General features: G+C 56.4%; 1 protein-coding gene across 1 annotated transcript in view; it reads left to right on the top strand.

The window, feature by feature from the left end:
• The window catches only part of PHF2 (PHD finger protein 2), a 69,028-nt gene that overhangs the window by 642 nt on the left and 46,943 nt on the right, over positions 1-21,443 (top strand). The window lies entirely within an intron of this gene.

Raw genomic sequence — 21,443 nt, 5'->3', positions numbered from 1 at the left:
GAGGGTGGGCGAGCCGGTCGCCCCCCTGGCCGGGCCCGCCGGCGTCCCTCCCCCCCCCACCCCGGCCCCGGCCCTGGCCCCGGTCCGCCCCCCCAGCAGGCCCCCGCCGCCGCCGCCGCCGCCGCCTGCCGCCCGCCGGCCGCGCGCCCTTTTGTGCCCGGGGCGGGGGCCGGGGCCGGGGCGGGCGCCCCTCGCGCGGCGCACAAAGCGGGCCCGGGGGCCGCGCGGGGAAGTTGGGGCGCCGCGGGCCGGGCGGCTGACAGCGGGGGCCGCGGGGAGGCCGGCTCCAGGCCCAGGCCCGGCCCGCCGCCTCCCCCGCGAAGTTGCAGGAACTTTCCCCGCGCGGGCCCCGGGAGGCGCGAGCGGCGGCCCGGACGCCGGCGGGCCCGGCCAGGGGGGCGACCGGCTCGCCCACCCTCCGTCGCGGCCCCCGAGCCCCGGGACGCGGTCAGGGCCGGGTGGGGTGGGGGGACCCCGGCCGCTTCCCCCCCACCCCGAACCTCCCCTCCCCTCTCTCTCCGCCCCGCGGGGGTGGGTGACAGAACGGCGTCGGTGGGGGTGGGGGTGTTGGGGCTCCGCCGCCTCCTCCCCGGCCGGCATGGTGCCCCGTTCCCCCCTTCTCTGCTCCAGACAGGGACGCCCCGGGTTTGACTTGACCTTATGCTCTCTGGGGGCCGTGGGGTGGGGGAGGCAGAGTTGGGCCTTGGCCCGTGGCCGTGACCTGGCCCTGTGCCTAGTTTTCAAAAGCGAGGCCCCTTCCCACTCCGAAGTAAACGGGGAGGAGGAAGAGGAGGTGCCCGTGGTGCCCAAACTGCTCCAACAGGTTCTCACGTGTTTGGGCCTGGACAGGACAGGGTCCGGGGGCTGGCCAGGGGCTGGCCAGGGCTGTGTGCCCTCCGTGGTTGCCCCCTTGGACCCAAAGCCAGAGGTGCTGGGGGCGGAAGGGCCCTGTGTGCTGGTGGGTGTTCCCCGAGTCCCCAGAGGAGAACCTCCCGCTTGTTTAAAGGGTAGATGGGCCGGTGGCCCTGCCAGTTCCCATGTTGGGGAACCAGGCAGCCAGATGTGACAGGAACTGCTCAGCTGGGTCAGCGCCAGGCCCGGTCCCAGCTCAGTGCCTATGACAGGGACCTGGTGAGGAGGGGTTGGGACTCTTCCCAGCAGGGACAACTCCTGAAATCCCCTGGGCCTAACGGGCTGCCTTCCTGCCTGTGGATGCCCAGGGCTGCAGAGCCCCGGGGGCCTGAACATGGGACTCTCTGGAACTGTGCTGCTGTGCACCCACCAGCTGGTATCCCCTCAGAGTTCATGGCCGGACCAAGGGTGAAAGCTGCCATCTGATCCTTCAGGGCTGCTCTGTTCCAGAGATGCTGGGAAGCTGACCCTGAACGCCCTGCATGTGTGTATGTTGGGGGGTCCTCCCTCTCTTCCCCCACCTCACCTGGAGCCTGCTGAGCTCCCTACCTGCCCAGGTCTGGGGAGGGCCTGGGAGGACCTTGGGGTGCCCAGGGGCCCACTCCACTGGGTTGGGAAGGCAGGCGAGGTCTGAGCTAGACTTTGAGATTGGGTGTGGGGGGGTACCCATTAGTGAAGGGCAGGCAGGGGAGAGGGGCTGAGGGCTGGTGCCTGGTGGGTGGCATTTGCTGGACAGGCTGAGACAGAGTTGGGGAGACGTATGTTTGGGGAGGCTGTACTCCTTATTTCTCAGTTCTCAGTGGAGGTCTTTGATTTGATCCAACGTAGGCACAGGCCATTTCATCAGCTCAGATTCATTTCCATCCACGTGGGGTGGGCCCTGGGGTCTGCAAGGGGCTGTGTTTTTCCCCCTCCCGTGGGCATGTTTTCTGTGCATCTAATCAAGGGCCCCTTGCAGGAGGGAGCCCTGAGGCTGTAGCTTTCCCAGGTAGCTCAGGGCAGGTGCCCAGATGGGGCACGCGGGGTCGGGGTCAGGCCTGGGCCATCCGTGGCCCTCACAGCCCTGGGCACCCTCCCTCCCCGTCCCTGCATGGACCCTTCTTCTGTAACAGGAGGGTGTGCGATGTGATGATCCCTGTGCTGTCCCATCTGCAGGTAGTCCTGGCTGACCCAGACTTTTTTAGATCCACGTCCCACTTTGTGGAGGACTTTGTGTTCAACAGCTTCACTATTTTATTTTGTTTTATTTATCTTACTTCATTTTTTTGAGAGAGGGAGGAGGTGGGGGGAATCCCAAGTAGGCTCCATGCCCAGGGTGGAGCCCGACACAGGGCTTGAACTCATGACCTGAGCCGAAATCAAGACTCGGACACTTAGCTGACTGAGCCACCTAGGTGCCCCTTGACTCTTTTTTTTTTTTTTTTAAGTTTAAATACTTTATAACTTTTTATCTTAGAGAATTTTGGACTTACAGAGTTACAGAAATGGTTCAGTGTCCTTATACATGTCACGATGCCTCCTCTGAAGGCAGCCCCTGCCCGGACCACGCTACAAGCAGGGCAACTGAGGCAGAAACAGGTGTGGGGCTGTTAAGCAAACCGCAGGCCCTAGCAGGTTATTGGGGCAGGTTTTCCCTGTGCTGTCCTTTTCCTGTTCCAGGACCCCAAGGTGCATTTCAGTCTCCTGAATATTTCTTTTAGAACGAAACTTCGTATCATTCCCTGATGTAGCACATTAGTGGAACTTGCCGTAGACAGTACCTGTAAAAGTAAACGTAACTGTTAAAATAACAGGCTCAGTCTTTTCCCACCTGTGATCCTTCACATCTCTCCAGGGCACCTTATTTTGGGAGGACTGGGAAGGGTCTCTGTGGTTACCCACCCTCCCAGTGGCCCAGTCTTTGCTGGGAGGGCTCCAGCAGTGTCCCCAGGCCAGGGCGTGGTTGGGGCAGCCCCATTCTAGAGGCAGAGCCTGCTCCCAGAGTGCATTTGCCTCTGCAGGAAGCCCGAGGCACCCTGAGCCTCCATCCTACTGGTCCCTAGGGAGGCCTCTCTGCTGGTCTGGTCTGGGCTGGGCTGGAAGCACGGTCCGCCAGGAAGGCAGGAGCCGGGGTGGCACCCCATCCCCTGGGGCTGGAGCACCTTGTCAGCCCCGCCGGTCTTCACCTGCACAGACTGGCGTTGTTGCCTGGGAAGCTGGCTTTGACTAGGGAGGGATGGAGTTGTGGCCAGCCACCTTCTGAACTGTCTCGTCTGTGTGTCTGATGGGCAGGTGTGGCACCCATGGGCACTGGGGACTGTCCTTCTCCTGGGTGGGGCAGGCACTTGGGTCGCCTGTGTCTTCCACCAGACCCCGTGTGTCCTCCACCCCGGCCTGCAGCGAGGCATGTGGGTGCCGGGGCTGGTTGCTGTAGTGACCAGCATCTCCCCTTGTCACCACCTGGGTGCAGAGAGTCCTGGTCTGCCACAGGAATGATTCTGTTGAAGTGTCAGGCACCCAAAGCTTTCTGGTGCTTTCAGTCACCCATTCTGTCGATTCCAAGGGGCTTTGGAGGCAGTCAGTAAAATTGATTTTAAGGAGCTCGGGCTGGAGGTACAGTGTGAGCCCTTTGGCGACAGAAGTTTCCCTGATTTCTTGATAAATGTTTCTGGTGCGTGTTCTGTGTGGGCTGGAGAGGTTCCTGGGCTTGCAAGGCAGATCTGTCTCCTCTTGGGATTCCTTCAACCAGAGTCAGACTTGCACATGATGAGCTCCGTGGCAGCCTGGGGTGCCCTGTCCAGTCCTGAGGAAGCCCCGTGGGGGCAAGAGCAGGCACGGGGCAAGGAGGCCGCATCAGGGATGGCCTCCGGTATATCCGGAAGGGGGAGCCCGTTGAGTGTCTGAGCCCAGGAGTGGAGGGTGAATTTGATAGGGTTCCTCTGGCTGTCATGGAGACACAGGGTGGGGAGGGGGGGTGTTGAGGGGGTAGGGAGACGAGGAGGGGGGACAACAGCAGAGGGGCCAGGAGCCAGTCCCCAGATGGGAGATGGTGGGTACAGCAGGGGTGGGGCTGGGGTGCATTCTGGTGTGGATTCCCTCTGTCTGGGCTCCTCGTCACAGGAGGGGCCTGTCTCTGGGCTCCCCTTCCCAGGGCTGGTTGGCTTTTGTGGGGTCTTGCTATGCCCCCCATCCCACCCAGCCATAAGCTTCTTGGGGCAGAGACACGTCGGGGTCCTCGGCCCCCATGGGTGCCAGGTGACACTGAGCAGAGCTCCAGGATGGCCCTCTTGGCCCATGGAGTATGTGTCCTTGGAGGGAAGGAAGGCCCATGAGGGCGAATGCACAACCGGAGGGGGCTGTTAAGTCCTTGAACCAGATTCCTGAATATGGGAGGAGGTGGAATCGAGGTGTGTTTGGTGGGTTTGCAGGGAAAACGATGGATTAGAACAAGAAATTCTCTGTGCGTGAGTTTAAGAAGCGCTGAGCAGGTTGGGGAGATCTCCTGGGTCTAGAGGGCAGAGAGGAGGCCCCTGTCCCTTGGTCCTTAGGCTTGGAGTTGGGCTCACTGAGATGGCCAGAATGTTTGCTTTTAACTGGAAGTGTGCTGGGTGTGAGCCTCGGTCCTGCGGCTGGCGCCAGTCGGGGTCTCCCGGGCTCGGGCCTGGCTGTGGACGGCACCTTGGCACCCCATCCTCTGGGGCCATCCCCTCGCCTCTGCACTCACGGCGCCTGGCCATGTGGCAGGGCTGTATCCCAAAAGAATGAGGGGACTGAGCGTCAGTGTGCCAGGAAATGGGGGTGTGCTGGAAGAATCCAGCTCCTAAAACACCTGGTGTGGGAAGAGCGAAGCCCCCAGTTGGCTTCTAACTGGCTGATGTGGCTGCAGGCCCCCCCTTGGGCTGCTCTTTGGCATGAGGCTTCCTTCTCCTCATTGGTTCCCGCGGTGGCCTGGCTGGTCGTGGGGCCGGCCCCCTCGTCCTCTCACTTCAAGCAGAGGGGACTTGGATCCTCTCGACCAGCAGGTGCACACGTTCAGTTTGGGTTCCTCTGGCTCAAGGGCCGGAACAACCACCAGGCACCGACAACCCCATTCACGTCCACGGTTTCGCAGACCTGCATGGAAGGAAATGCCTTTGAGGCCGGGACTCACTCATGGCACGAGGTGGGCAAGCTGGGCTCTTCCTGGCAGCCCCGCACCCCAACCAAGTCCCAGGCGTGCCCGGTGCCCCACCTCCCTGCTCAGAGCCGCATCTCTGCCTCTGCCCCTCTCCCTCTCGCTCCATCTTCTTTTTTTTTTTTTTTTTAAGATTTTATTTATTTGTCAGAGAGAGAGAGTACACACAAGCAGGCAAAGAGGCAGGCAGAGAGAGAGGAGAAAGCAGGCTTCCTGCCAAGCAAGGAGCCCGATGCGGGACTCAATCCCAGGACCCCAGGATCATGACCTGAGCTGAAGGCAGCGGCTTAACCAACTGAGCCACCCGGGCGTCCCTCGCTCCATCTTTCCTATCCGCCTTGGTCCTCAGCTCCTTGGCTTGGTGTGGGAGAGCCTCACCATGCTGTAGAGTCTGTCCGCTTCCCCCCAGTGCGCGTGGTCATCTGCGAGAAAACACGGGATTCCAGCCAGTGGCTGGCTGTGATCGCAGAACATAAGGACTGAAGTTCCTTGTGGTGTTTGTCCAGGCGAGTGGAGAACTAGCCTTTTATCTTTTTTTCTTTTAAATTGGGAGTGAAAGTCACACGTCGTGACCGTGAGTATTTTAAAGTGCGTGGGTTATGGTACTTGTGTTGCTTCGGTCTGGTTCCCAAACATTTTCATCACCCCAGAAGAAAACTCCGAACCCTTTAATCAGCAGCTCCGCACCCCCCGCATGCTTCTGCAGCCCTGGACAGCCGTCCCCGTGTTTGCTCTGCCCCGGTGGATTTCACTGTTCTGGATGTTTCCAACAAATGGCCCTACAGTGTGGAACCTGTGTGTGTGGCTTCTAACACGTAGCGTGGTTTTTAGGGCCCTCCGTGTTGTGGCGGGTGTCTGAACTTCACGGATGTTGCTGGGGCCGAGTAAGTACTCCACCGGGCAGGTGGACCACGTTTCTGTACCCACTCGCCTGGCGATGGACTTGGGGTGTTCCCGTGGCCATTGTCAGCAGTGCTGCCGTGAGCACTCGTGTACGGATATTTGTTTGAAGACCTCTTTTTGTCTCTTTGGGGAATTAGTGTGTCCTGGGTTATTCTGTGTTTAACTGTTGACGTGCCCACGGCTGGCTTCCACAGCGGCTGCCCTGTTCCGCGAGCCGCCGCCGACGTGGGAGCCGTCTGATACAGCTTCATCCTTGCTGACACCTGTTTTTTCCCACTCTTTAAGTCACAGGCCTCCGCGTGGCTGTGAAGTTGAATCTCATTATCATTTTGATACACGTTTTCCTAATGGGTGACGATGTCGATTGTGGGTTCATATACTCGTCATCCCTTTGTCTGCTTCCATGAGAGAAAGGCCTTTTGAGACACTTTGCCCATATTTAAATTCGGGTATTTGTCTTTTTATTATTGAATTGTAAGAGTGTTTTATATGTTTTGGATACTTATCAGATACATGATTTGCCAGTATTTTCCCATTCTGGGAGGTGTCTTTTCACTTCTGTGTTTGTGTCCGTGGATCCACCAAAGTTTTAATCTCGGTGACATCTAACTTACCCTTTTTCTTCTGTTGCCTGCGCTTTTGGTGTCGTATCTAAGAATCCAGTGTCAAATCCAAGGTCACAAAGATTGGCCCCTTTGATTTCTTCTAAGACTTTAAGAATTTTAGCTCTCCTGTTTGGTTTCTGATTTAGTTCATTTCTGTGTGATCTGGGGCAGGGATCAACTGCGCTTGTTTGCAAGTGCACATCCAGTCACCCTAGTACCTCTTGCTTAGAAACCATTCTTTCCCTGTTGAAAGTCGGTAGCCTTATTGAAAAGCATTTGACCTCGCACATGGGTAGTTCTTTCTGGACCCTATTCCGTTCCGTGGTCCGTGTGTCTTTCCTTAATGTCAGAGCCGTGCTGTGTCGGGGACGGTAGCTTTGTGGTTGCTTTTGAAACCAGGAGGTGTGAGACCTCCAGCTTTGTTCTTTTTAAAATATGATTTCAGCCTCTCAGGATGTCTTGCGATTCCATAGGGATTTAAGGATCTGCCCCTGTTTCTTGGGAAGGGGCTGGTGGGGTTTTGACGGGGATTGCCCTGAATCTATAGATTCCTGCCGTAGGTAGTGCTGACATCTGAATGACGTTGCGTGTTCTGATCCCTGAGCTTGGAGCGTCTTTCCATTTACTTAGAGTCAGGTCTTTGATTTCTTCGGCGGTATTTTGTAAATCCTTCATCCCTTTGTTAAGCTTATTGCTACGTATTTTATTCCTCTGGGTGCAGTGGTAAGTGGGACCATTTCTGGAACTTACTTTTTGGATCATTCATTGCTGGTACTTTCACACCCTTTTTAAAGAAATCACCTTTTAGCGGCTGAATGTTCAGAATGAGGCGTGTGCAGGGCACAGGTGTTCGTGGGTGTGCTGGGGCACGCACACACGTAGCGGTGCGCCTGGGGATGTCTTGTGCCCATGTGTCCACACACATGGGGTGGGGTACTCTCCTTTGTAACCGTGTTCGTTGGGCCTTGCCTCTGTCACATCCTGGCATTTTTCATACACTTGTTGAGGGGGGGAGGGAGGGGCGCACGCGCAGGTCTCTACCTCCTTTGGCCTCCCCTTTGAGGAAACCGTGGTGGGGCAGGCAAAGCCTGCTGCTGGGTCCGTGTTGCACGCAGCCTTGCTGATCTTCCGAGTGCCCCCAGAGTGGTGGTGATGGGCAGTGCTGACTGGGAGGGAAGCCAACCGAGGCATGAGAGACCAGCTCGCTGAGGCTGACACCACAATGTGATGGGAGGACAGCAGTGCTGTGCCCTCAGAGATGGGGGTGCTGCCCAGGACCCCAGAAGGCAGGCAGGCCCATGCCTGCAGCATGGCTCCGCTCTGCTCCCTGGGTGGAGTGGGGCATGAGGACAGTGAGGGAGCCCCTGGGACAGTAGCCTGGGCTGTTGACTGAACCATGAGTTTGTGCTGGGGTGTCCAGCATCCCCAGGAAGCTGTGGCCATGGTCTCCGGCCCTGTGTACTAGGACTGGGTCCTCCAAGTGGGGTACCGTTTTCTGCTTTACACGGAGATAAATGGTGGCCCTCATTCCTTCTTGTGCCTAACATAATGTGGACAAATGTGAGTGTCCACATGGTGCCTGGAGAGTGCCCTGGGGCTAGTCTGCGGCTCGGGGACCCTCCACCCCCACTGTGGCCAGCAGTCCCAGACCACAGTGCACCTAGCCTGATGACAGGAACTCCGATACTTGGGAGCTCTTCTTGTCACTTGCCTGCTTTGGCCCTCATTTTGCTTCCCCTTGGACACCCTGCCAAGAGCTAGTCTGGGTTTGGATATCAGGAAGCTGGGCTGAGCAGGGGGTCTCAAGATAGTGTTTCCAGGGAATGGTAGCATATCCCTGGAGACACAGGACCATTCCTGTCCAGGCCCCACTCACCATCTTCCTGGGCTGACCTGCCACCAGCTGGAGAGAGGACACGGATTCGGGGGTTCAGGTCCCATCTCCCTGCAGGAGTGACTAAGGCTGGGGGTCCTGCAGCATGACACTTGACATCCTGGAAAAATCCAGAAACTGTGGCCTGATGTAGTCTGCCTCCTGGATGAACAGGCCTAGGGAGGGAGCGGTGGGGCTTCCTGAGAGCTCCCAGACCTTTGGGGAGGGGCATGCCACATGGGGCCACGTTGGAACCTTCTCTTGGAGTCTGGAAGCTCCAGGGTTGGTTCCTATTGGCGTTTGTGGAGTGTCTTTCCCAACTGTCTGGCACCCTGTGCCAATCTCCCCAGCTGTTTTGAAGAGGCTTGTGACAACAGGGACACCTGGGAGGTGAGGGCGTTTCCTGCCACTGGTTTGCACCCAGCCCCGGACACTTCCTGACTGTGGTCCCTTGTTCTCCCAGTGACTCCCAGCGACTCCTGAGGACCCAGGTCTGCTTAGGAGAATCTGGCTGGGAGAGGGCCCGCGTCCATGGGTCACCCAGCCCCCTCTCCACTCCAGCCAGTGAAAGCCATACTAGTTTTGTGCTGCAGGCAGCAAGGATTCCCCAGATTTCAGACACTGGAGGCGATGGGCGTTGGGGTAGCTCCTCGCCTGCCAAGTGAGGCAGCTGTCAGGTCAAAAGTGGGCACCTCAGGCCCCGGGCTCGTTCTAGGCCCTGCAGGCAGTGCTGGGCACCCTTATGCGGGGCAGCCTGCTTCTAGTCAGAAGCCACCCAGAGTACCCCTGGGAGGGGATATGGGTGGGGAGGCGCCCTGGGATGTGGGCCAGGGATGGGAGTTCCCATTTTATTCTCAACTCAGTGGGATCAGGACAGAGTGGGATGTTCTCTAGTGTCCATCTAGTTAACCAGATCCTGTCCTAGTGCTGCAGGCTGTGGATGGAGGGGCAAGATGGGGAGAGATCAGAGACCAGCTGCAGGGATGGGGGAAACACTGGTGGGGAGGGAGAGTGCAGAGGTTGGAGCCCTGGGGGGAGGAAGTGGGGAGTTGGGGGGTGAGGTCCTGGGGGAAGATGGGGGTCCTTTGGGGAGGGAAGGGGCTCTGGGGGAAGAATGGGGGAGGGGTGGTGACCCTTGGATCCCAGTCTGGATGCTCTTGGAACAGGCCCCAGCTTGCTGCAGGTGCATGCGAGAGCTCTCCAGCTCCCCCAGCGGCTGGGGTCCCCGCCATCTGCGCTGTGTGCTGCCCCTGCCGGGATAGGTGTGTGTGTTTGGGGCCCAGGATGTGGAGGTGGATGTGTGAGTGACCCGATCGGGGCCCGGGGGTGTGTGAGACAGAGGGGTGACCGCGCGCCTACAGGCCGTGCCATAGCGGGACTAGAGTTCGGAGGGCCCCTCACCTGCCTCCCCCCCTCAAAGGACAGCTGCTTTGTGCCCGACCTCGGCCAGCAGACGAACGCTGGGTCCCCTCCTATCTCCTCCTACCTCATTGTGAAATGTCTGGGGGGCCCTGAGGGCAATGCCAGCAGTGGCTGGCAGGGTTCACTTCAGGGGGCCCCTCTGGCCGGTAGTCTGGAGTGGGGTGCGGCCCACAGCATGGGGATGCCCGCCTGCCTGCCTGGCCCCCCCCGTGTTCCCCCCCCCCCCCCCCCGCCCCGGTGCATTCTCCCTCCTCCATGGCCACCTTGAGCTCCTCCAGACTGGTCGGTGGGAGTTGGTGGGAAGGGAGGGCGCCCTGTGGTCCCCACCTTGACTGTTGGCTGAAGGCTTGGGACAGGAGGCAGGCAGAGCTGGGGTCAGGCTGAGGAAAGACCCTAAATACTTGAGACTGACCCGAGACAGGACACCTCGGGAGAGACCGCGTCTGCCGGGGCAGGGCTGGCTGGCCGTGCTCTGAGCGCGGGGCAGGGTGGGAGTCGGGGGCTCGGGGAGCCCTGTGCGGAGCAGCACTCTGGCCTCTGCCCCCGTCCTGGGGTGCCCGCCTCGAGGTGTGGGAACACGCTGGGGTCACAGGCCTGGGGGCTCCGCCAGCTGAAATTTGTCAGGGGGAAACGGATTTCTGACCCTGATGAGGGGTAATGGCCTCTATTCGTTCCGGACGGGCTGAGGGGCTGGATTTGCAGACGCAGCACTAGCACGTGGTGTTCCGAAGCGGAGAGTGTGTCGTGAAAAGCTTGCCTTCTCCCTGGAACCAGCCTGGTTCCAGCTTCTTGAGAACATGAGAGAGACTCCTGTTGTGCAGGATGTACGGTCACCGCCCGCCCCTTAGTCCCTAGGCGCCTGGGGACGCTGCTGTCCCAGGACACCGCTTGTCGTGCTGCGGCGGAAGGGGCTCATCCTGCCCCTCGGGGCTTCGTGCCCGGGTCCCGTCTGCAGGCCTCCTGGTTGACATTCAGCTGGCTTCTCACCCTGAGCTCCCCAGCTTCGCTCAGGGACTGTCCTGGGATCTACGGTTACCTGCCTGGGAGCAGCCGTGTATGTCGGACAAGTTCTGTGACTGACGTGCGGGAGCCGGAGCGTGCAGGCGGGGCTGCAGGTTGCGAAACCGGCAGGTGGACTGTGCTGGTCCTGGTCCCCCTGCTCGCTGGGCCGCTGTTTCCTGAGCCTTTTTGTCATGGTCGGTTTGGTCTGGAAGGCCGTGCGCCCTGCTCCAGTGTGGAGGATGGGGTTGTCGTGTGTGTGTGTGTGGGGGGTGTTCTCACTGTCCCCTCGGTCTGCCACTGCCCGTTCTGGAGCCCGTGGCCCCAGAGCCTTTCCTGCCTGTCACGGTGGGGTTTCTGACAAAGCCAGAGAGAGCAGGACCTGAGAAGTGAAGTGACAGGCAGCCTCCCCCAGATGGCTGGGGCGTTCCGACCCTCCCGCCTCCTGCCCCACGGCCCTGAGCCCCCCAGACCTCCAGGGCTGGCAGCGGTTGGAAGGCTGCCTGTTTACTGACTATCCCCTCTTCCTGCCGTTTGAGGACTGTTGTGAGGTCAGGCCTCATTTGCTTTTTTTCCCCCTGTAAACTTATTTATTTTAGACTTGTTTTAGGTTTACAGAAAAACTGCAGACATGATAGAGTTTGCACGTACCCCTGGCTCCGTTTCCCTGACTGTCACCACCACGTGTCACCACCGTGCCCTGGTCACAGCTCCCTCAGCAGCCACTCTCTGTCCTAGTCCTCCCCACCTGCCCACCATCCAGCCTCCTCAGCCTCCTGGTCCCGAGCTGGCTTCTCAGACCGACCCTTTTGTGCTGTGATCCTGACACCAAAGACCCTTCGTGGTTTGTGCCCCACTGAGGAGCTGTGCCTTCACTCTCGTGTGCTCCCCACGCGCCTTCACACCACCAGCTGTGCCCTCACCCAGACACGGGCAGCCTGATGGTGGCAGGTCCTGGGGCACGGTTGTGGGCACACTGCACCTGGCCCTCATTACACGGGCTACCGCAGACGGTCATGGTGCTTCCCTTTCAAGGATTCTTCCAGATCCCAAACTCATGTTGTTTATTAGATTTCAGTCTGCTGTTTGGAAAAGAAGGATGTAATTAGACTGGGCTTTGGAACGTCCTCAGAAATGCCAACAAGAGAGCAGCCCGGGCCCGAGGCTCTGCCTCGGAGCAGGTGCCACTGCCCTAGAGTGGGGTGTGTGAGCAGTCCCCGGGGAGCACCAGCCCAAAGGCCCCTTGGTGCTGACCTTGAGAAAGGCCCCTGAGTCCCAAGCAGCACATGTCTAAGTGCGGGCAGCCTTGAGCCCCACTTGGGACACCTCCCATGTGGCGGATGTCTGTCTGCAGCGGGCCACTGTGGCAGCTGGGCAGGAGGACGCAGTCGGATGGCTGTCTGCGTTATCTGTCCAGGCCCTCTCCACGGGCCCTCTGAATGACCCAGGGACCTGGCCGGCCCCCAGAGGCCAGTATTGCCAGCCTCTCCGGGAGCTGGTGGCCTCCAGAGACCCGAGGGGGAGGGGAGGCAGCGCCTGGCAGCCTGTCCCCTTGCCTGGGCTTCCCTCTTGACACTCTGGGGTTTGGGGATTTGGGTTCATTTTTAAGGTCCTGTGGGATACCTGTTGTGCAAGAGGGTCCCATCCCTGGGGAGTGTGCAGCTGCCACCTGCATCAGAGCACTGCTAATTAGAGGAGGAAGAGCCTCCTACAGAAAGGCTCCACGGCACGTGGCACCTGCCCTTAGCATCGCTTGGAGAGAGCCCTTCAGGGCTGGATGTATGCTGTGTGCGCCGGAAGTCACAGGCGTGCGTGTGTGCGCCTGCTTCTGTGCTTGCTGGTGTCCCTCAGTGTGAGTTCCATGGGTCCAGCATGCTCTACTTGGCTACAGCTGTGGTCTGTGTGCGTCTCCTCTCACTCTTGGGGCCGCTGTGTGAGTCAGGCAGGGTCCCCGAGTTACAGATGGACACTGATGGTCAGTGTTCCAAACACAGTGCTGGACTGGAGGTGGCTGCGTGCGGCCCGTGTCTTTCCCTGAGCTCATGGCCACCAGCCACACCGGCCACCAGCCACTCTGGCCGTTGCTGAGATATCTCAGCGTGCCTGCTCCACGCGCCACACCCACAGTCGTGGCTGCTGGGGGTACACGGTGGGGGGGTAAGGCCCTCCAGGTTCCCATATCCCAATCTTCGCTTTTCTTGTCACATATGGTTAAAAATGAATGGCAAAGAACAGATCCTAGAATGTTGCAGCGGGACAGGTCCTCCAGGTGCACCTGTGTCTCTTACAGGCCCAGCTGCCCTGAGGACTAAGCTGCCTGTCACTTGAGGGCTGCTCCCTGCAGTCAAGCACAGAGCTGGCCACTGGGGCCACCCCACACATCCTCCAGGCTGATGTCCCCGGTGGTGCCGTGGGAACTGAGGACCGGGCCTTCCCTCCCTTGCTCTGGAGTCCTATTTCTGTTAATATGTCCTTGACTGCTTTTGCTGTCAGCCTTATCTTCCCAGCCCCCTTGTGGGTCTCGGAGGGCTTCAGGGAACAGAGGGCTGCAGTTCCGGGAGCTCCCGACAGAGGCATCTGCTCTGCATCTGCACTAGGCTGGTTTCCCTAGAAACTGCTGGAGTAGACTCTCCAAAACCTGCTTCTGATTCTTAAAGGGACCGCACGCCCTTTATCTGGAACGTCTGTTAAAAATCCACTGGAGCAGGTTTCAGAAACATAGACGTTTTGAATATTGACGTAACATATGAAGGACCCCAGGCCGTCTGGCGAGCGTGTCGGGGGATGGTGAAGTGGACCGCAGTGACACGCAGGAAGCGTGTTCAGGGGAAGGGGTTTCCACTGTGACATACGAGGGAAGGAAAGCGCAAGTCAGAGCTGGTGTGCACTAGTGAAAACAGAACACACCTGAAGGAAACCTGCCAGCGTGTGGACACGGTTGAGAGGAGGTGTGTGTCCTCCAGCTGTCCTGCGCAGGGCCCCCCTTGAGGCTGGCTCGTGCTAGGTCACTGCGTGGCATGTCGGGTGCTCAGGTGTCAGGCTTGTCTCACCATCCCCATGCTGGCCCACATGACCTCCCAGGACGTTGCTGCAGGTGCGCTCTGTGGTGTTTGGGTCACTCGGCCACCTGGAGCCCAGGGGAGAGTCTGTGCATGGGCTTTAGGGTCGCCTCCGGGTGACGCAGGAGGGCACGTCTCTGGGAATCTATATCCGGTGCTGTCCTGTTGGCCTCGCCCTGCCCCCACAGTACTGGGGGTTCCACACGAGCCCCCCCACCTTTGCCGTGTGTTCGCACCTGTGCCCTTGGAAACTGGCTTTACTCTGTGTGTTCTTTGTGCGTGTTGTTGTGTGGCCCGTTCGCCCCTCAGCATAGGCCTCAGTGAGCCGACCCACTGGACATCTTCCAGCGCCTTCACCTCCCAGTGCCAGGGATGGGCAGTGGTCAGACGGCGCTGGCCTGGCCATAGTGGCCATGCGTCCCCAGAGTAGGCCCCTCCTTGCAGGGTACCCTGTGGGACCAAGGTCAGTCCAGACTAATTGCAAGTGACCAAGCTGTGATGGGGCATGGGGAGTGGTGCTTGGGGCCTGCAGCGGTGGGGTCCACAGCCCAGCAAGGGGAGCTCTGGGCTCCTGGTTTGAGGGCAGCCGATGGTCAGCCCAGGCTCGCCTCTCACCTTGCTTGCCCTGCACCATTCGAGCACCGCTGCGGGGGGCGGGGGGTGGGTTGGGGGTGTTGGGGGGTGGGGTGGAGGCTGCCTGTCACCCCTCACTGCTCCCGCACACAGAGGGTCTGGTGTTTCTTTCAGGGTTTGATGTGGTAAAGGAGACAGTAGCCAATTAGGAATGGACAAAGTCAGTGTTTGGGATTGCTTGGCACTAGGGAGGGGTAGCTGCATGCTGGCAGGAGGGTCTGCCTGGTCCCCCAGAGGACTCAGAGGGTGGGGCCATGCGTGCCCAGGGAGGACATGAGCAAGGCCTGTGCGCTGCTTCTTGGGGAGGGGGTGCGGGAGGAGTGGGGGGAGTGGGGGGAGTGGGGGGAGAGGGTTGAGAATTGTGCATCCTGGCCATCCAGGCACTGGGCTCTCCGGTGGTGGGAGATGCACCCAGCGTCTCTGGCTACCTCGGCGTCCTGCCCAGCCTGCACCTCCCAGAGTGAGCTGGCCTCGGCTAGTGCTTTACCTTGTGCTGAGAGTGCGTTCCCGAAGACTCTGGTCCACCCTGTCTGAATGGCAGTATTAAAGAACGGCAGTATTAAACAAATGTGTCTAATTTGTTGCTTAAAGTGTTCGTGGAGTTTTAGATTTTAGTGTCGTAGTTCATTTCCAAAAGTTCTTGTGTTTGCAGGTTTGTCTGGTCATTTCTTCCGCTGAACTGAGTGTGAGTGCCCCCACTTTGCCCCCGCAGGCATTTAAAAGGACTTTGTGTTCCCTATGAGGTGGCTCTGTGACACGCTGAGGGCTTAGTCCTGCTTTCCCTCAGGGTAGATCATCTCCTGAGTTTGGAAATTTGAGCTGGGGAGTGCGGTCTGTGCCACCTCTGGGATGGCCCCCCAGGGCTCCCCCTCTCCTCTGCTGGCCTGGCTCCTCCCCTGTGCCTGTCAGAGGAGGTCTTGTAGGGGACTGGCCCTTGGCTGCGGGGTGGGGGGTGGGGGGCAGGGTCTCTGAGGCTTCCGTCAGGTCAGCCAGCCGCCCCCAGTCCCAGTCGAGCCCCATAGGGCACCCATCCCGAGGGCTGCTTGGACCCAGAAACAGATCCCAGGCTGCGATCATTTCCTGTTTCCCCCTGGCCTCCGATTACCAGGACATGCTCGTTGGTGGCAGCACCTCTCAGGCCTCCTGTGTGGGACAGTGGGGACCTAGAAGCACTGGGAAACACCGTCCTATGTTCTTGGGAGCGTGTGTTTGGGGCAGAGTCAGCAGAGGGGGTTTGGGTCCCAGGCTCAATGTGCAGTTCCCCTCCCGTGGTGTTGCTCAAGGGTGGCTGTAGTGCTGGGATAGACTGCTCGGACCCTGGGGAGACAGAGCCTTCTAGTTGCCCCGGAGCCTGGGCTTCTTCATCAGGGAGGGGACCCCTGTGTTGTCTGGACTGGTAGGGAGCACAGATGTGGGAAAGGAGCAAGGAGTGGATACGGGTGTCCAGGCCTGCTGTTGCCCCTGTGGCCCCTGGGCTGGCTGATGGCACTGGTGCCCTGGGTCACACGGCACGGGGTGGGGGGCACAGCCCAGCTCTGCGTACCGCAGCCCCCCAAGCCCGTCAGTGCTTCGCTGGCCAGTGAAGGGCAGGGACACTTGGCTCCTGGCTGGGGTGGGCATTTCTAGCCACAGAGCACAGGGCATTTGCAGGCAGGGAATACAGCCTGTCCTGTAGCTGTTTTTGAGGGGCCACGACCCCCCCCAAATGCTGCTGATGCTGGATTCTTGTTGTCCACATAGCTGAGGTCATGGACGGTCAGTTCAGCTTCCCCAGGCCAGCCGTCACTTGAGCTTCTGGTGACAACGCCGGCTTGCAGGGCCCTCCTCAGGGGGCCTGGGATGCCCCGTAATCTGCAGACTCAAGTGGAAACCCGCAGCCTGAGTTGGGGCATGCGGGGTCCTCCCTAAGTCCTTGCTGGCCCGTCCTGGGCCAGGCCCCCGCTCCTTTGTCCAGCCTGCCCTGACCTGCACACCGCACGGAGCAGGCAGCCTTCCCTGCCCTTTGGCTGGCCTTCTCCTGGAGCTTGGCCTGGTCCTGCAGGAAGGCCTCTCAGGTAGCCTCCCCAGGGGGTTTGCGTGGGTCCGGCACATGCACCCACTTTGAGCCCAGCTCCATCACCTCGTTAGCACCGGCAGGCCGCAGGCTGGCCACCTCTGGGTCCCCAGCCCTCAGCTGGTTGTGGTCCTGATGGGCCCCAGCAACACGTGGCCGGGTCCAGGGTGGGCCGGCCACACGCGCGGGACTCCTAGGACACTGCCTGGCTCTTCATGGTCCATCTGGACACCCGCCGGCCAAGGGGACATTTCTGCTGACTGGGAGGACCCCCCAGCCCTGATCTGGGGAGCAGATGCCAGGGCACGGGAGCCCCGAGGGGAAGATGTTGAGATGAGGAGAGCCCTCTGAGGTGGGAGAAGGCAGGTGATGCTCCGGGGATCAGACCAGCAGGTGGATGGTGGGTGGCGGTGGGCGGCTAAGGGCCTGAGGCCCTGATGCCACCCCTGGTGTCTGGGAATCCTGGGGCGGGCCAGGCTTGTGGGGAGCAAGAGGCCTTACTTCCTGAGTGCCGGCGTTTTCCTGCATCCGTGAGCTTCTGAAGTGGAGCGGCCCGGAGCCTCCCGACCCCGTCACTGGGCCTCTCATGGCTGCCCCTCCGTGTGCTCGTCGTGTGCTTGCTTCGAGTGGTTTCTGCGACAGATGTCTTTGCCACAGGCGTTCTTCGTGTTCCCATCACATGGTTTTCCTGTTGTGGCCGCTTTTCTCCAGCACAAGAACCCTCATGATTCTCAAAGCTGTGTGGAACTTTTCCTTTCTGATTAAAAGAAAATAGACTTTATTTTTAGAGTGGTTTTAGATTATAGGAAGATGGAGAGGAACGTGCAGAGGGTCCCCACGTAGCCCTTTAGTGCCCACAAGCCTCGCCGGGCATGGTACGTTGGCTACAAGTGATGAACCGGGCTGGACGCGCTGTCCTTTCTGCCAAGTCCACAGTCGGCTTCGGGCTTCACCCTCGCTGTGTGTATCCTGTGGGTTTTGCAGATGTGCTGTGGTATCTTACAGCCTCCTTTCACCCCCTAGAAATCCTCTGTGCTGTGCCTCCTCGTCCCTCCCTGTCCCCCAGTTGTCTTTCCCAGCATGTCGTACGTACGGCTGGAATCATGCAGCCTTTTCAGACTGGCTTTTTCCCCTTAGTGATGAGCATTTAAGTTCCTTCCATGACTTCTCGTGACTTCATAGTGCGTTTGTTTTTAGTGCTGAGTAATATTTCCTCGTCTGGACAGACCACAGTTCATTTGTCCGCTACCCACTGAAGGATGCCTTGGATCCTTCCAAGTTTTGTCGATGATGAATGGAGCTGCTGTAAGCATCCGTGGGCAGGATTTGGTGCGGTTAAGTTTTCAGCTCATTTCGATCAACACCTAGGGTTTGCCTAGGTGGATCGACTGGTAAGAGTGTTTCGTTTTTTCCTTTTTAAAGATTTTATTTATTTATTTGAGAGCATGAGAGAGAGTGCGTGAGCAGGGGGAGCGGCAGGCAGAGGGAGAGGGAGCAGCCGTGATGGGGACTCGATCCCGGGACCCCGGGATCATGACCTGAGCCACGCTTCACTGGCTGGGCCATGCAGGTGCCCCGAGTGTGTGTGGTTTCCTAAGGCACTGCCAAGCTGTCCTGTGACGCTTCGGCGCGGTCCTTGTCCCTGCAGCCGTCACTGGGCTCCTGCGGCTCGGCAGCCTCGCCAGCACTGTCGTGTCAGGGCCCTGGGGTTCGGCTGTTCTAGTAGGTGTGCAGCGGAATCTCGTTTGAACTTGCATTGCCCTGATGACACCTGTTGTGGAGCTTCTCACGTACTTCTCTGCCATCCGTATGTCTTCTCTGGGGAGATGTCTGTAGTAGATCCTTTGCCCATTTTTAAACTGGGTTGTTAATTTTCTTATTACTGTGTGTTGAAGAGTTGTATATTTTGGATACTAGTCGTTTACCAGGTATATGTTTTGCCAAGATTTTCACTTAGTCTGTGGCTTATCTTTTCATCCCCTTAAAAGTGTCTTTCACGGAGAAGTTCAAAAACATTTCAATCAAGTTCAGGTTATCAGTTTTTTTCCTTCATGGATCGTGTCTTTGGGGTTTGTACCTAAAAAGGCATCAGCACTCCGATTTTCTCCTGTGTCATCTTCTAGGAGATTTATCGTTCTGCATTTTACATTTAGGTCTAGGATTCATTTTGAGTTAATTTTTGTAAGCTGTTAAATCTATGTTTCCATTCTTTGTGTGTGTATGCGTGCATACATATATCCGGTTGTTCCAGTATTGGTGTATGAGTGTGCATGTGTGTGTGTCTGGTTGTTTCAGTATGTGTGTGCATGTGTGGATGTCCGTCTTTTCCAGCACCGTCTTACTCCGTGACACTGCCTCTGCTCCTTTGTCAGAGGTCAGTTGGTTGTGTCTATGGGGGCCTATTTCTGCGCTCTCCGTTCTTTCCCATTGGTCTCTTTCTCTGTTCTCTCATCAAAACCCCACTGTCTTCATTACTGCAGCTTTCTTCTTTTAAGATTTTATTTATTTATTTATTTGACAGACAGACACAGCGAGAGAGGGAGAGCACAAGCAGGGGGAGTGGGAGAGAGAGAGAGAAGCAGGCTTCCCGCTGAGCAGAGAGCCTGATGCAGGGCTCGATCCCAGGATCCCGGGATCACGACCTGGGCCAAAAACAGACGCTTAAGCACTGAGCCACCCACGCGCCCCTGCTGTAGCTTTCTGGTAAGTCTTGAAGTTGGGTAGTGTCAGTCCTCTAGCTTTGTTCTTTTCCTTCAACATTGTGTTGGCTGTTCTGGGTCTTTATCTCTCCATATAAATTTCAGAATCAATTTGTTGATATCCATGAAAGAACTTGATTGGAATTTTACTTATTTTTATTTTATTTTTTTAAAGATTTTATTTATTTATTTGACAGAGAGACAGAGGGAGAGTGCACCCAAGCAGGGGGAGCAGGCAGAGGCAGAGGGAGAAGCAGGCTCCCCACTGAGCAGGGAGCCAGATGGGGGCTCAATCTCAGGACCCTGGGATCATGACCTGAGCCAAAGGCAGACGCTTGACCAACCGAGCCACCTAGGTGCCACGATTTCCTAATATTTTTTTAAAGGTTTTATTTATTCATTTGACAGAGAGAGACACAGTGAGAGAGGGAACACAAGCAGAGGGAGTGGGGAGGGAGAAGCAGGCTTCCCTCTGAGCAGGGAGCCTGATGGCTGACGCCCAACAACTGAGCCACCCAGACGCCCCAATTTCCTAATGTTTTGTAGAAGACCTTTTTGCTTCTATGTCTATGAGAGATATTGGTTTACAGTTTTCCTTTCTTAACAATACCTTTGTTTGGCTTTGGTATTAAGGTAATACTGGCCTCATAGAATGAGTTAGGAAGTATTTCCTCTACTTTTAATTCCTGGAAGAGATTATAGAACTGGTAATATCTTTTTTAAGGGTTTGGTAAAATTCATCAGTGAACCCATTGGGCCTGGTATTTTCTGTTTTGGAAACTTATTAATTATTGGTTCAGTTTCTTTTATAGATGCGGACTAGATTATTTATTTTTCCTTGTGTGAGTTTTCAGTAGATTGAATCCTTCAAGGAATAGATTTTTTTTCACCTAGGTTATTAAATATGTGGGCATAGAGTTCATAATATTTCTTTACTGTGCTTTTAATGTTTGTGGGGTCTGTAGTGATGGCTTCTCTCTCATTTCTGATATTAGTAATTTATATTTTTATCTTTTTCTGTTAACTTGGATAGAGTCATATCACTGTACTGACTTTTTCAAAGAATCATCTTTTGCTTCCCTTGACTTTTCTCTATTTATTTGCTGTCTTCAATTTCATTGATTTCTGCTCTCATCTTTATTATGCATTCTGCTTACTTTGGATTTTCTTTTCTTTTTCTAGTTTCCTCAGGTGGAAGTGGAGATGATTAGTTTTAGATGTTGTTTTGTAACATATGCATTCAGTGCTGTAAATCGCGCTCCAAGCACTGCTTTCAGTGAGCCCAACAAATCTGGATAAGTATTTCATTTCCATTTTAGTTAGAAATATTTCAACATTTCTCCTCAAACTTCTTTCACTCTATGTTATTTAGAAGTGTATTATTTAATCTCCAAGTGTTTTAGAGTTTTCCAAATATCTTTTTGTTATTGATTTCTAGTGTAATTCCATTGTGGTGTGACGGTATCCTTTGCACAATTTCTTTTTAATTTGTTAAGGTAAGGTTTGGGCTCAGAATGTGATCTTTCTTGGGCAAATGTTCTCCGTGAGCTTGAGAGGAATGTTTATTCTGCTTTTGTTGGATGAAGTATTCTATAAATATCAGTTAGATCTAGTTGATTGATGGTGTTGTTCAGGTCAACTATGTCCTGATTTTTGTCTGTTGAATCTGTTAATTGTTGATAAAGGATGTGGAAATTGACATTAGTAGTGTCTTTGTCTATTCCTCTTTGTGGTTCTGTTAGTTTTTGCCTTATGTAGTTTGATGCTCTCTTATTAGGTGCATATGCATTAAGGATTTTGATGTCTTCTTAGAAAATCAACTCCTTTATGATTATGTAATTCCCCTCTTTATCCCAGTTATTTTTCTTGCCTCAAAGTTTACTTGGTCTGAAATTAATATGGTTGCTTGGCTTTCTTTTGATTAGCATAAGCATGGTATAACTTTCTTCATCCCGTTTTTTCCCCCCAGATAAAAACTTTTTATTCCTATTTATTTTTTTAACAGACCTTTTTTTTTTTAAAAAAAAACAGTTTTATGTTCACAGCAGAATTGTGTAGAAAGTGCAGTGTAGAAAGAATTTCCCTTCCCCTTCCCCCACACTGAGCCTTTATTTTTAGTTTGGTTATTTTTT

This window comes from Lontra canadensis, unplaced genomic scaffold, assembly GCF_010015895.1.
Source record: "Lontra canadensis isolate GAN:19392208 unplaced genomic scaffold, GSC_riverotter_1.0 scaffold31, whole genome shotgun sequence".
NCBI lineage: Eukaryota > Metazoa > Chordata > Mammalia > Carnivora > Mustelidae > Lontra > Lontra canadensis.
The sequence above is the reverse complement of the archived record's forward strand: the minus strand, read 5'-3'. Positions and strand labels throughout refer to the sequence as shown.